The sequence below is a fragment of the Hippopotamus amphibius genome, chromosome 7 (genome assembly GCF_030028045.1).
Source record: "Hippopotamus amphibius kiboko isolate mHipAmp2 chromosome 7, mHipAmp2.hap2, whole genome shotgun sequence".
NCBI lineage: Eukaryota > Metazoa > Chordata > Mammalia > Artiodactyla > Hippopotamidae > Hippopotamus > Hippopotamus amphibius.
This window is the reverse complement of record NC_080192.1, coordinates 33,658,560-33,665,062: the sequence shown is the minus strand read 5'-3', so window position 1 is coordinate 33,665,062 and position 6,503 is coordinate 33,658,560. Positions and strand designations below refer to the sequence as shown.

Below are 6,503 nucleotides of genomic sequence, written 5' to 3'. Positions count from 1 at the left end.
ATGGCTATAAATCAAAAATATCCTACCAAACTGAATTAACTGTCAATTCAACTAATTTCCCTTTATCCAGATCCAAAAAAATGCCCATCACCACTCCAAAGTCAGTTATCAAAAGGGAAGTGTGATCAAGGCAAGGTCAAGATAATATGTATGAAATTATAAGCATACTATTCATCAGAAATGTGAAGATATAATTGTAATACATAAAAAAAAATGTGAGTTCACACAGTTGAATTCACTATTTGTAGCAGTGCTATATGCTTATGCTCTACAAATATAGGAATTCTTATTAATGTATTTTTTGTAATTCCATAAAAAGGAAAAAATAGATGGTGCATTTATAATTATAATACTGAGCATATAAGAATTGTTCATATTGTGATTGTGTCTGGCCCTATATCTCACAAACAATACCAGGTGAATCTGAAAAAACAATTTGTATTCAGATAAAGTATAAAGTTGTAAATGTTACAACATGACATCTTTTCATAACATGTGGCACCCTAGATACTAAACAAAAATGTCATTCTTTTTTTTGTCCCTAAATAGTATCAGCATCCAGATGAAATCCATGTAAAGTAACATATTTAAACCTATTTTTAATAATTTGTTGAAAATGAATTTAAATATTTATGAAGATAGAGTTTATTTTTGAGTATATTATTCATAGGCCTATCTCTTTCATGTAACCAAAGCTCATGGAAAATATCAATCAAGGATCATAATTCTATCCACCATATTTATTAAACCCTAAACAGAACTATTTTCTATAAAAGGATGTTTTGTATTATAATTGATTGCCAAGTGAGATAAACTGACTCAAAAATTGCCAGCCATTTCAGTTTCTGGTAGTGGGTATATCAGAATTAATTTGAACAGATCCTTTTTATTCAAAGCAAAGCAATGTAGAGTCTAGTCCCTTTCCTTTTGAAGTTCAACATTACTAAAGTATCTTTGATGGAATGAGACGGCTTGACTGAGGTCATCTTGTAAATGTGGACAGCAGGACTCATAAAGAGGAATTTATTGAAAGGATGGAAGAATATGGATTAGTGACCTGGGCTGAAAACAAATTTCTAGAACACTGTGTGACTGAGACCAGATTCCCCTTCTGACCTGGCCTTCATGGTACTAATATTGCTTGCCTTCAGAAAAATGGCAGTGTATAAACTTAAACTTATAAAGCCAGGTGATATAGAACTGCTATTTTAGAAACATACATCTTCTTTATCATGGAGTAACTATTGCTAATCATAATATGAAGGGAGAGAGAATTTTTCTACCCTACTGCTATCTGCTTTCTGAGAAAGTTCTGCAGACCAGCAACTAGGAAGAATATCTAGTTCTCTACAAGTTTACTGTTTCTCAATGTGTGGTTCTCAATGTGTAGCTATAATCACAGTACAAGAGATCAGGATTCTCTGACAACTTGAGCAGGCTTTCTGGTTTTCTCTCCTTTACTAATAATAACCAATTTTGGTCTTATGGCAAGAAAAAGAATGCGGGCAAGAAAATAAAACCCTTCTCTCCACCGTAAACTGGAGCCTGGGATGATTTAATTTGAATGGTCTCATGTGTGGCCTCATGATTTAATTTCAGTGATCTCATATCTATGCTGGAGATGCATAGAACATTTTATAGCAAACTCTAAGCCCAGTCTTGGAGGAAATGATTGATATAGTTTCAGCTGATAAAGTAGAACCCTAAAGGCTAAATATTATATCAGATAACTTTGTTCTAAAATTTGGTGGAATTCTTCTTTAAATTACCTGATAAGTAGCCAGATGGATATCTGAAAGTTTTTATATCTAATTGTGGTATTTAAATAATTTTTATATCATTCTTGATTTAATATTAAGTATTAATGGAAATTAAACTTGTAAAGTATCATGGCATGACATAGAGTGTAGATGAGATTATCCAGAGAGTGTGTGGTATGAGAAGAGTAGGGACAAAGATGAAGACCACATGAACACCGAATTGCAAAAGCTGGACAGAGTTGGAAGAGATTGCTAATTAGACAGAGAAGGGGTAGATGGAGAAGGAGACCAAACAAAATGAGGAAATAGTCAAAGTGACTGTACTGACACCTGGAAAGCCACTGGTGATCTGTGAAAGGATTGTGATAGAATGTTATATAATGTGTGTGTGTGTGTGTGTGTGTGTGTGTATGAAAAGTCAAATGGTTAAATGAAAAACTGCTTTAGAGTTGAAAAGATCTGAATTTGTAACTTGGGTCTGATACTTATCAGCTGGATGACTTTGTGTTGACTCAATGTCACCATTTTTTAAATAGAGACATTAATGCTTAAAGTGACTTTAGGGAATAAACTGCATATCATGTTACACTCACTAGTCAATTTTAAGTACTTAATAATGGTAGCTATTGATATTGTTAAAAAGTAGTTTAGATCCTCCCTCCTTCTAATGACTTTATTATTATTATTTTTTTTGGATAAATTATGAAATTTATTTATATTTCACCTTTTAAAAGCCAGAACATAACAAATGTCACTTTCTGGAAAGTCATCTTATTAGAAATACATGAAGTGCACTTAATATAAGGAAATCAGTTTCTTGGTATCACCAGTGAGACCATCATCATCGGGTCCCTCGAAGGTTTTGTCAAATTTCCCTCTAAACTCAGACCGAGATGAACTTTTTCCAGAAATTAGAGTGAAGAAGTTGACCATAATACCTGGGCCCTCCCAAGCAACAGCACATCAGAAAAAGTTACTTTGCCCCCAAAGGGCCCCATCTTTGCTGGTGCCTAGGCACGTGCAGCTCTCACTGGCAGGTAGGGCGAGGCCCACGGCAGCAGTGTAGAGGCCCAGAGCCCCCGTCATTTGAAACCTCAGCCACTGACCAGAAGAAATGTCCATATGCAGACAAGAGGTCTAACAGGGAAAAATGAACCTAAACCTAGATGCCTCCTGGTGGATCCGAAGCTCTGCTCCACCAGATTAGAAAGCCCTTACTTAGCCTTGTGTTTATTAACATTCGTGCAACATGTCGAACTTCAAGCTTCTTGAGCTGTTAGCAAAGTCAGTTTCCAGTGGACAGTTTCCACTACTGAATGCTCCCAGGAAGCACTGTGCCTTCTGAACAGCGTGCCTTCTCACAGCAGGCGGTGATACCGGATTTCCCCAACCCCTCTGCTTTAGAAGGCAGGTCTTCACACACCAATTTATGTATTGAAACCAGTTTTGTAAGGAAACCATTTGTGATAGAAAAGCAGCACTCAGTTTAATCTAAGTTACCAAATAAAAGAGAAAAGAACTAGTATCCAATGGAGCCCCAAACGTCTTCTTAATCATTTGAGGACTCCTTTTTGTGCTTCAAGAACAAGAACATAAGCAGGCTCCCAAACAGAGAGGCAAACATGACTAAGTTGTTGGAAAATACTTCATTAGTTTGAAAATCAGAACCAAAAAGCTATGGCCCTCCCATCTCACCTAGCTGACCCTCCTCCCCACTTATCAATAAATGGAGTTTAACTTTCCTAAGCCAAAAACACTTACTTTCACTAAAAATATGTGGTTACACCTTATCCTAAAAAGGCACCATGCAGGCATTTAAGATTGAACCAGTTAATCCTAAGGGTGTGCAGGAATGGTAGGAAAATATCACTAAGCAAAACTTCCAGCATCAGACCATGTTAAGCCCAGAACATTCACCCCAATAGGACTTGTGAAATGTTTCGCACGAGGTAACTCCAGCTCTGGCAGCTGCTGCCAAAGACCAACTAACAGGAACTTGCACAACACAGAAGGTGGTCCATCACTGACCAGATGCACTGCCGCCAGAGTTCACACACCCGGGGACAAGGAGAGGACACGGTTGTCTCATTTGTACTATTCATGACCCAGAAAAGGTCCTGGCTGGCTCAGAGGACCTGAGAGATCAACACCAAACAGGAGGCACAAACGTGAAACAAAGACAGGTGGAGAAGCTGGGTTCCCTTCCAAAGAGGAGTCAGAAGAGGCAGCAGGAAGTGGCTGAGAAGTGATAAAAGACCAGACATGTGACAAACAGGGTGAACAGTAAGGGAAGAGCCCAAAGGAAAGGAGGGCTCTGGCTGGGAGACCTGTTCCCTGTCGGAAGTGACCCTGTCCTAACATCCAGGCTCACTTTCAGGCCTATTGTACACTAGGTGGATGCGTCACCCGTTCCACGCTGAGCACGTAATGGAAGCGCTGGGACGCGAGCCCCTGCAGAGCCCGCTCACTGGTCGAGGATGGAGCGCTGTAGCACCTGGTTCATCATGTCCTCCTCGTCCACGTCGTAATCCACGAAAGCGGCATAAGAAAACTGGTGCCGGTGCTGGATGTGCTCTATGAAGTTGGCGCTGCGGTAGTTGGGGTCTCCCCAAGGCATCGAGGCACATATTGGACAAACCACAGATTTAGTGTCCGTGCTATGGAATAACTTGCAGTGCTCCACAAGTCCTTCTTGATCAAAATTCTTCTCAGGACAGTAAGGACAAGGAAAAGTATAACGGTTTGGGACATGTCTTGGCTGAAGGGACGCATCCTTGGTGGTGGCCTTCACACCTTCCATGATGTAATTCTGGTATTTGGAACAGGTACTCACATGTGCCCGGATCTTGGATAGGAAGAAATTTTTACGGCAGCCATGGCAAGAAGTCTCTGTGCTCTCAATCTGCCGCTCGAGCTCCACGGCTCGGACGCCAGGTGCCAGAGTGCTGCGACACACCCCACAGACAGGCTTCTTCGGCTTCAGGCATTCCTGCAGGCATGCGGAGCAAAAGACGTGTCCGCAGGGCACCTGCACCGGCTTCTCGTACACCTCTAGACACACGGGACACGTGAAGCGGCCCAGGGGGTCGGCCTCCGCCGCGGGCCGGCCAGCTGCGTACCACCATCACGGGCCTGTGATTGCACTGCCATCTTCCTGCCGCGAAGCGCAGCGCAGCGCAACCTCTAATGACTTTATTATTAACCATGGTATTACTCACGATAATTATAATGCTAAATTCTACTGACAGACTGTCTCTACTAATCGGGTTTTCTTGATGGCTAACACAAAAATTAATTAACTTAAGCACTAAGGGAGTTTATTAGAAGAATGTGTCATGTACCATACAAGATTAAATAAAAAACAGAGGTGCTGAGATCAAGCAGGTGGTCCAGGAGACAAGGCATGGTCAGGATGCCAGAAGGTGGTCACAGAAGCCATCTGCTCAGGACACTGCAGCTTGGCTAGACTGCTAGACATTCTCTGCCAATTCCTGACACCAGCTGCTATGATACTGCATTGTCCACTCTGCCTCTAGTGCTATTTCAGGGCTGCTCAACCTTAGCACAACTGGCATTTTGGAAGAGAATTTAATGTGTGCGTCTTTCTGGTAAATTGCACGAATCTTAGCAGCATCTCTGGCTTCTGCCCATTAGATGCCAGGAGCACTTCCTCAGTTTTGACATCAAAAATTTCTCCACACATTATAAAAGCGCCCCAGTTGAGAACCAATGTGCTTTACAAATATCTCTGAGTTATACCTTTGCTTCCTTCTTTCAAAATTCAAATGTAGAACAGGGACATCCACTTAGTTATACCTGGGTCACACAACCAACCTCTAATTACCAGGAGCTAAGAGGAAAATGGATATTCCTCCTATTTAATTTTCCTTGTTGGAGACACTTGGTTCCCACTTACCTTGGATTCTTCTGTTATATATGAATTGTGTTAAAATACTGCTCCATAGAAACAACAAATATCCATGGAATTTCCTATTTGCCAAATGTTATGCTAGATCATTTACAGTGATTTATAATCTTTACAACACTTTAAGGCACATATTGTTAGAATTCTCTGATACAGAAAATGGTGTTTTTAAGACTACATATTTTGCCTAACACCTCACAGGTAAAAAACCAAGTTTGTCTGATTCAGATGTCCACTATCTTATATCAGGTGAAATTCAACTCCAGTTTATAACAATCCCGCCTCAAGTTACTATCTTTTACTTTTTGTTCATTACTGAGTGCAAATGGTTTTTAATTATATTGAACTATAATTTTTTCATTGAGGGAATGCTTCTGCGTGGTGATTACAGTAGTGAATTATTGCTGGATTGTTTTTGACTTATGTCTCTGTTCTGTGAACAAAGAACATTGCCCATTTTTTTCATTCCGAATTCTTCTACTGTCACTCAAGTCTAGGCTGTTTTAGTGTTAGGTGTACAAGAAGGAATTTCAGTTCTGAAAAATCCTTGAAGATGCTTTTCACATGACATCTGAATAAAAAATGTCAATTTTAGGTTTCGTCTTTCCTAAGAGAGTTCATTTTTACGTCCTAATTATACATAAACTTACCAACTCAGGATTTCTCCTCCAAACCAGCAACCTAGCCCCAAATCTGTCAAATTAAGCCGCAGTATGGAAGCTTGCTGGCTGTACAACTAGAGTATCTTGAAGACACCACCCAATCGGCCCATGGATTTTGGGCTATGATGTCTCTTGGTCTAGCAATATTTGTCGTGT

At 40.2% G+C, this 6,503-nt stretch overlaps 1 pseudogene; it reads right to left on the bottom strand.

Annotated features, from left to right (window-relative positions):
* Nucleotides 1-4,187: 4,187 nt before the first annotated feature.
* LOC130857247 (E3 ubiquitin-protein ligase RNF114-like) lies at nt 4,188-4,910 on the bottom strand (annotated as a pseudogene).
* Between the last annotated feature and the right edge of the window lie 1,593 nt (nt 4,911-6,503).